Source organism: Oryzias latipes, chromosome 2 (assembly GCF_002234675.1).
Source record: "Oryzias latipes chromosome 2, ASM223467v1".
In the NCBI taxonomy this organism is placed as follows: domain Eukaryota; kingdom Metazoa; phylum Chordata; class Actinopteri; order Beloniformes; family Adrianichthyidae; genus Oryzias; species Oryzias latipes.
Genome location: NC_019860.2, coordinates 7,483,448 through 7,492,339, shown reverse-complemented (window position 1 = coordinate 7,492,339; position 8,892 = coordinate 7,483,448). Strand labels below are relative to the sequence as shown.

The 8,892-nt window shown below is 45.1% G+C and overlaps 1 non-coding gene across 1 annotated transcript; it reads left to right on the top strand.

Moving 5' to 3' along the window:
- Nucleotides 1–73, top strand: trnar-ccg. Its single transcript has one exon. It is a non-coding gene; the product is annotated as a tRNA-Arg (tRNA).
- Nucleotides 74–8,892: the final 8,819 nt, after the last annotated feature.

Below are 8,892 nucleotides of genomic sequence, written 5' to 3'. Positions count from 1 at the left end.
GACCATGTGGCCTAATGGACAAGGCGTCTGAGTCCGGATCAGAAGGTTGAGGGTTCGAGTCCCTTCATGGTTGGAATTAAATGATGGTTCGATGAAAAGATCATCAAAGGAGTTCTCCATTCTTCTAATCATTCATTCTTCTGTGGTTCCTGGAAGTAAACTAGCAGTCAGGAACTTCCTGACATGGAACACAGTCAATCATCTGACATACAGGATCCATTTCTTTGTTGTCCTTTCAGACTCACTGGAATCCAGCTGCTATGGATGAGTGTCCATGTTGAAGCTTCATGTCTTGTTTGACTCTTTCATGATCGTTGGTCTCTATGGTTTTCTCTGTGTGGTCAGATGGTGACGATGAAGGAAACCTGTTGTTTCTGCACATATGTCACTGTTAGGCTAATGCTAAGTAAACAGAGAATCCAAACGTCTCTGATCTGATTGGACTAAAGCACCGTGAATAAAGTCCACAGTGGTTCCTGCTGTGAAGATCTGTTTCTACTGTTTGTAGATGAAGAGAACAAACGTAGCAGTTCTACTGTTCCTGAAGTTCTACTGTGTTCCAACAACAGAGAGCAGATCTTTGTGTACTTCAGGTACAGGGCTGTGATTGTACAGAGGTCAGTACTCTGCGTTGTGGCCGCAGGAACCCCAGTTCTAATCCGGGTCACAGCAACCTGTTCGGATCAGGAGTCTAACCAATGTAGACTGATTGATAGAATGACTCAATCATTTGTGTTGGACTTCTGGCACTCTGCTGGGTTTTTTTTTTTTTTTAGAAATCCTGCCTCATCTGCTGCTGATCACCTGGATCAGGTGTGTTTTGCCAGTAAGGACCTTCAATGGCAGGTTAGGTGGAAAACATGCAGGATACCAACCCTCTGGTCCTGGACTTTGACATTTGTGGTTTAATTAAACTCATTTCTCAAGCAAAAAAAAAACAGTTTTGATGGAAAATCTAAAGTTGTTTATTCTTTCATGTAGTCGCTGCTCCAAATCTGTAGAATCTCTTTTCTTTGTAAATGTGAGGAAAATAAGGTTTCTTTGGTCGGTCATTTGATAAGTTATAGGAAAATATTTTTTTGCAGTTGGAACATCATGTGGAACCAAACCGTTTCTCCAGAGAAGTTAATAAATTGATCAGAGCAGGAGATGATGATGATGATGGTGGAAAACAATTCAGGACAGCCTTCAACAGAAGACCATCTCCAGTCCAGGATGATGGAGGAGCTGATGCAGACACTCAGCTTTATTGTAGGAAAACTCCACAAAGACAGAAATCAAATCACAGCTAGAATTTCCCTCACATGGAACTCTAGTTTGGTGTTTAGTTTGTTTTTATTGGGTCTCAAGCTGAAAACAATCCTGATAAATAGGAATGATAAAGTCTGAACTGACCCAGAATAAAGATCTGGTCCTCCTTTAGCCCTTGTGCTATCCTAAGCACTTTAACATTAGGAGTTGGGTCATCTAGACCCCACAAAACGGTGCGTTGAACTTTTTTCTTCAATGATTTGTGATCTTCACTGGTGTCCATGGATTATATGAAATCCTCTCCACCTTTATCCACCTTTGTCATGGTATGGAGAACACGTCAATGGTCATCTTGACCCCATGGGATAGCTCAAGGGTTAGGATCTCCAACCATCCAGAGATGGAAGTTCAGCTCTAATAACAGATTCCGTTCTTTTAGCTTGGCTCCCTTAGAAGTACTGACTCGTGTGGCTTCAAAGAACCTCTTCATTTCTGATCTATGTTCCTCTTTCAGCTTCATTCAGTCATTAGAAAAAGACGGGTTTCTAAACAGTTTATTCCATGTGTCGTGTTATTTGAACTGAAGGGAGCAAATAAGGGTCCAACTGTTTGCTTGTTAGGGCGCTTTATTCGAACCTTCGTTAGACAGCCTTCAACATGTGTCTACCGGTCTAGCCACGCTTCCCCGCTGCCCTCACACCCTGTGACGTCATGACCATGCGACCCTGTAGTTCTTTAACAGAATCATGTTTAACCAATGGCATAACACCACATCTCCCCTTTTTGAAATAGAACAAACAATCATTAGACTATCATTGTTTAACAACCCTCACAAATAACTCTGCATTAAGCTTGAAGAGTGTTTCTATATAAAGTAGTTATTAAAAAAAACACAACTACAAAACATTCTTTTTTTCCAACATCCCTGAAAATGTTTCATATTCAAACAAACTATAAGTCCAGTCTGGTTGGTTTTATAACAGCTCTCCCAGACCTGGTTCTAGGGGTAGATGTCAGTTCAGATGAGTTCGGGATCAGCGACTCTGGTGGTTGTTGTTCTGGAGCACAACCTGAAACCAGTTGCTCTGTGTCGCTCTGGCTCTGTTCGGGTAAAGTCTTCATGGCAACAAGGTGACGTCGATTTCTCCTTACTGTTCCATGAGGTCCTTCAACCATGTATGAGCGAGGGGTTGTGTGTCTGCTCACCACAGCTCCACCTGATCCTAGATCTGGTATCCACACTTCTTGTCCTGGAACAAGTTGGTGAAGGTTCCGTGCTCGATAGCGCTGATTGAACAGCTGTGCATCTTTCATCCTCTTCTTGTTCTCCTTATGTGAAACAGCCTCCATGTCGGGAAGAGCAGGTTGTAGAAGAGCTGGAAATGTCGGCACTGTGGTGCGAAGCCTCCTCCCCATCAGAAGCTGAGCAGGGCTGTATCCGTTCTGCAGTGGAGTAGCTCTGTATGCGAGCAGTGCAAGATAGGGATCAGCAGCTTTCTTCAGGAGTTCTTTTATGGTCTTGACTGCCCTCTCAGCCTCACCATTACTCTGAGGATGTTTGGGACTGCTGGTGATGTGATGGAATCCATACGATTGTGCAAACTCTGCAAAAACAGCTCCAGAGAATTGAGGTCCATTATCTGTCACCAGCTGCTCTGGAATGCCGTGGGGTGCAAAGATAGATTTTAAATGGTGAATCATGTTTGCAGACTTTTTGGTTGAAAGCAAAGCAATTTCCACAAATCTGGATGCATAATCCACTACTAGCATGTAAGTTTTAGCTCCCAGCATGAACAAATCTGCTCCCTGTTTTTGCCACGGTCTTCCTGGGTACTGGGTTGGCAACAACGGCTCTGCAGGATTACGCCTCTCTTTACTGCAGATCCGGCAGTAGAGAACTAACTCATTTATCTGCTGGCTTAATCCAGGCCACCACACCGACTGCCGTGCACGTTCCCTGCATTTCACGACTCCTTGATGACCTTCATGCAGTGTTGTGAGCACCCCATTTCTCAGTGAAGAAGGGATAACAAGCCTGTCACCCTTAAGCAGCAGTCCATCGTGTACTGAGAGTGATGCTCGTTTTGCCCAGTAGGGTCTGATTACTGGTTCACCGTTGTAGTGAGTCGGCCATCCTTGCTCACAGAGTTGCATCACACGAGCACACACACTGTCCTGTTGCAGCTCTTGTTTCAGGTGATCCAAATAGACGGCGCTTGCTGGTAAGTTCTCCATTATCCTGTCCACATATATATTTGTGTCCTCCAGCAACGCCTTGTCATCCGGTGTTTCATTATGCAACAGGGGAGCACGTGATAGCATGTCTGCCGTCCACAAGCTCTTTCCTGGCACATGCGATATGGAGTAGGAATAACGCATAAGGCGCATTTTAAACCGTTGAATGCGTGGAGGAAGGGCATCCAGTTGCTGGGACCCTAACAAACTCAGGAGAGGTTTGTGGTCAGTCTCCATCTGGAAGTGCTTGCCTATGAGGAAGTTTCTGAACCTTTCACAAGCCCAAGTGAGTGCTAAGGCTTCTTTTTCTATTTGGGCGTATCTCTGCTCTGTTGGCGTGAGAGAGCGTGAGATATAAGCCACAGGACGCCAATCGCTGCCCCATTTTTGGAGTAGGACGCTCCCTAGTCCATACGACGATGCATCTGCTGAGACTTTACTGTCCCGATTTGGATCATACATGGCCAACACTGGAGGTGAAGCCAAAGAGTCTTTTAAATCTTGAAATGCTTGAGCCTGGTCAATCCCCCACACCCAGTGGTTCTTTTTAGAAAGAAGATCTCTCAGGGGTTTGTCTCTTTCTGCCAGCTGAGGGATGAATTTTCCAAGCTGATTAACTGTTCCAAGAAAACTCCTCAGTTCGGAAACATTTGTTGGTTCTCTCATTTGTTTCACGGCTTCTGTCTTGCTTGGATCAGGACTAATGCCATTGGCTGAGATGACATGTCCTAAGAAGATCACTTCCTGCTTTGACAGCTCACATTTTTCCACATTCAGTGAAATGCCTGCCTCCTGCAGCCTTTTGAGCACAATGTGTAGGCGAGTGCCATGTTCTTCCTGTGCTCTGCCCCAAACCAACACATCGTCCATGTGACAAACCACACCTTCCAGACTGTTTATGACTTCTGACATTCTGTTCTGGAAATGTTCAGGAGCAGAAGCAATACCAAAGGGTAGCCGCCTAAAATAGTAACGGCCAAAAGGTGTAATAAAGGTGGTGTATTTGGCTGACTCTTCTGTAAGGGGAATTTGCCAAAATCCCATATTAGCATCCAGTTTGCTGAAAATTCTGGCTCCAGCCAATTTGCCTAGTGTCTCTTCCACTGATGGCAGGATGTATTTTTCTCGACACACAGAAAGGTTGAGGTGTGTGAGATCAACACAAATACGCACCTTGTCTGTTTTCTTTTTGGGTACCACCACCATCCCAGAACACCAGTCTGTTGGCTCCTCTATTTTGGTTATCACACCTAAGTCTTCCATGCGGGACAGTTCCTGCTTCACTTTGTCCATGAGCGGCAATGGAACTCTCCGAGGTGTCTTTAATGAGAAGGGCTGAGCATCTGGCCTTAACTTGATGTTGTATGGCTGCTTCACTTCACCAAGACCGCTGCACAATTTTGGGTAGCTGACTTTTAGTGTCTCGACGCTGAGTGTGTCTATTCGAGTAACTAACTCCAACTTGTGAATAGCAGGTCTTCCCAGCAATGCTGTGTGCAAGTGTTTCAGGATGTACACATCCTCCCTTGCTTCTTTAGCTCCTTTCCTTAGTCTCATCTCTGTGAACCCGAGGACTTCCAACGGCTTTCTTCCAGGTCCAAACAGAGGCTTGGTTGGTTTTTGAAGAGTGGGTGGGCGACTGTCTCTGAAGATTTCTTTGAACACCTGAAGTGGCAAAACTGTGACATCAGCTCCTGTGTCTATTTTGAATGACACGCTTTTGTTGTTTACGATGATGTTTACCATCCACGGCTCTCCATTGCTGGTAACACTGCCAAGGAATAAGGCATTGACATCTTCCTCCACTTCACTCAAAGTCTTCCTATTTTTACACACTCTCATGTAATGTCCCTTTTTTCCACATGCATGACATACTGTTTCATTAGCTGGACACTCGCGTTTTGGATGGGGTGATGAGCTGCCGCACTTATGACACTGTGCATTTGGTTTACTGTGTTGAGGCCTCCACGATTTGCTCTGTTTGACGTCTGGATGTGATTTGGTTTTAAACTTTCTGCTGCTTTTGTGCACCCTGTCAACACATTTAGCATCTCCTGGCTGTGTCCTGGTGTCACCTAGCAGTGAAGATTGCTGCCTTTTCACTTCCTCGCTCTGTCTTGCCATGTTAATAGCTTTATCCAGCGTAAGATCCGGGTCTAGCTGCATGCGTTCAGACAGGCGTTTATCTGACAAACCGACCACCAGTCGATAACGTATGAGCTCATCATGAAGTGTCCCATAGCCACAGTGTTCTGCTAATGCATACAGTGCAGTAACAAATGCATCCACAGTCTCATTTTCTTCTTGCTTTCTCATGTTGAATTTTGCACGTTCATAGATAACGTTTTTCTTCACTATGAAAAATGCTTGGAAGCCATCTCTCACCCCTTGATACGTCCCTCGTCGATCTGCAGGTATATTCAGTCCGCGCATGACGTCATCAGCTTCGTCACCCATGCAGTATATCAACGTATTTATTTGATTTTCCTCCGTGCTTGCATTCAGGTTACTGGCAATGCGAAATCTTTCAAACCTTCTTATCCACTTTTCCCATTCTTGAGACTTTGAAAAGTCGAAAGACTCCGGAGGTTGTAGATTGAAGGTGGCGCTCGGCCCCGCCGGCACTCGCTGCGCGTTCTCGTCTGCCATGTTCGAAATCGGCTTTTCCTTTCCTCTAACAACTTAACAGGACTTCTGACACCATGTCGTGTTATTTGAACTGAAGGGAGCAAATAAGGGTCCAACTGTTTGCTTGTTAGGGCGCTTTATTCGAACCTTCGTTAGACAGCCTTCAACATGTGTCTACCGGTCTAGCCACGCTTCCCCGCTGCCCTCACACCCTGTGACGTCATGACCATGCGACCCTGTAGTTCTTTAACAGAATCATGTTTAACCAATGGCATAACACCACACCATGTTTTCATAAAAACCTTATTTTTATGCAGTTATCTATTACAAACACAGGGGAGCCGGTTTAGCTCGTGCTGGTTTGCGGCGCCTTCCGTCCGTGAAACCAGGGTTCGACTCCAGGCTGCTCCCTGTTCCCTTCTCTACATCTGTGCCGGTCCCAAGCCCGGTTGCTTTGAGAGGGTTGCATCAGGAAGGGCATCCAGCATAAAACATTGCCAAGTTTACCATGCGACTCGTTCACTGTGGCAACCCCTGATGGGAAAAGCCGAAAGGGAAACAACATCTATTACAAACACAATGGCTGCTCTGTAACACTTTAATCAAACCTTTCGATCAAAAACTGGACACGCTGGAGAGACGACGTCTCCTGACTGGCCTGGGGACCAGCGGGAGGGAAATCTGGACATCTTTTCATAGACTGCTGCCCCTGTGAGGCTTGAAATGACACGTGGGACATTTGTTCCAAGTCCATTTTTACAGAAAGCTCATTAAAATACTGCAAATATTTGAAAAGATGGGATGGGGGGGATAAACATGTCTATTAAAATCTGCTCCAATCACCTCTCTACCTCTCTACCCTCCAGGGATACCATGGATCTCCTCCTCTGTCTCCCCCCAGAAATCCTCCTTCTAACATCACACATTCATCTGCTTGTGGTTAGCGCTCTCAGCTAGAAGGCAATGGTTCAAATCCCAACTGGAACCTTTCTGTGTCAAGTTTACGGGTTCTCCCCATGCATGTGTGGGTTTTCTCTCCTCCCACCAGGTGAATGCCAATGAAATGGAGAAGGCTCAGTGTTCTTCTGGCCACATTCTGAGAAAGTCAGTCTGTCTGACTGATGACCTGTCATTAACTTCTGACTGAAGGATGGACCCGTCTGTGAAAACCAAATGAAAAATCCTACAAACCTGCTTTATTAGATCAAACACATGTAGAGGTAATCCGTAGCTCATCTATGGATGATGTGACTGCATTTCAAGTTGTGCATCTTTACAGGGCCTATATAATACAAAATCTTTTAAGGAGCTTTTAAGTGTGAGAATGTTAATTCTCAAAAAAAAAAAAAAAAAAAAAAAAATCCCCAAAGCTGGCTGTACTTAACACCATTCACACATCTCTGAGCATTCCCTCCCCCACGGCTTCTCCCTCCCCCTACATTTAGCTCTCCAAACGAAGAGTTATATAGAAAAATAGTATCTTCTAATACTGACTTCACTCACAATGACGTCATCCACGTTAGCACGTAGCTCCTAGCGCTTGGAAAATGCATTAAAACACAATCATAGTAGAAGGTTTTGGTGGACTCTTAACAACCCGAAACCATGTAGGCTAAGTGGATAATATCATCCAGTTTCAGGTCTGACTCCTCCCCCATGAGCACATATATACCAGCTCTTTTACCAGCTAATTCAGAATTAACAAAGCCTTTTGGATAAGAGGTGAAACATCTTCTAACTTTAAAACTAAGTCCAGATGACAACCTTTAACCCTTGTGCTATCCTATGACCCCACCCTTACATTGATGTGTTATTTCCTACCATTTAGTTTGGACAATTGTTTGTGCTTTTGTAACATTGAAATCAGGCCAGCGATTGTTCCGGGGATACATTGGTTCCAAGCCTGCTTCATCAATCAATCACATAGCTCATCAGGCAGCCAAGACGAGCCAGATCACGCGGCAGAAGAAGCTTCCATACAAGCAAGCGCCGGGGCCGACAGTGGAGGAGTCCCTTGGAGGAACGCTCACAGGGTGAAGCAGCTCTGGAAGTGGCGCCGTATGGATCAGAGAGGGACGAGTCGGACAGACGAGTGCAGGCCTGCGGCAGAGGAGCAGCTGAGCCAGACAGGGGTCAGAGGGGGAAGTGACTTTGGAACGGGAGTGGAACGCAGAGGGGTGTGGTTGTGAGCTGCCCCTCTTTGAGCCAGGTACCCCTCTGTTTTGATAACCCAGGGGAGATTTTATGTAGTCACCAGTGCCCTATTTTAAATTTTTACGAATTGCATGGTTTTATTGAGATTTGTATTTTAATTTAAATTCTCTCTGGGTTTTTCTGTTTTTTTTAGAGAGGCTCCTGGCTCCAACGAAAGGACAGAGCAAAAATAAATAAATAAAAAACTCAGCCAACATCCCTCATATTTTTAACTATCTTTAAATCTTTTAACTATCTTTTTCTATCTTAGATGACCCCCCCCCCCCCCCCCCCCCGCTTACTTTGACGTGTTATTCCTTCCAGGACAAAGGTGGATAAAAGTGGAAAGATTTCATGTAATCATGGACACCAGTGAAGATCACAAATCATTGAAGAAAAAAGGTTCAGCGCACTGTCTAGTGGGTCTGGATGACCCAACTCCCAATGTTAAAGTGCCTAGGATAGCACAAGGGTTAATAAACTCTATGTGCTCCCCCTTTTGAACCATTGTCCCGGGTGTCCTGTCTCCACACACGTCCAAATCAACAATTCTGCGTGGCTACAAAACCGCTTCCCACAATACTC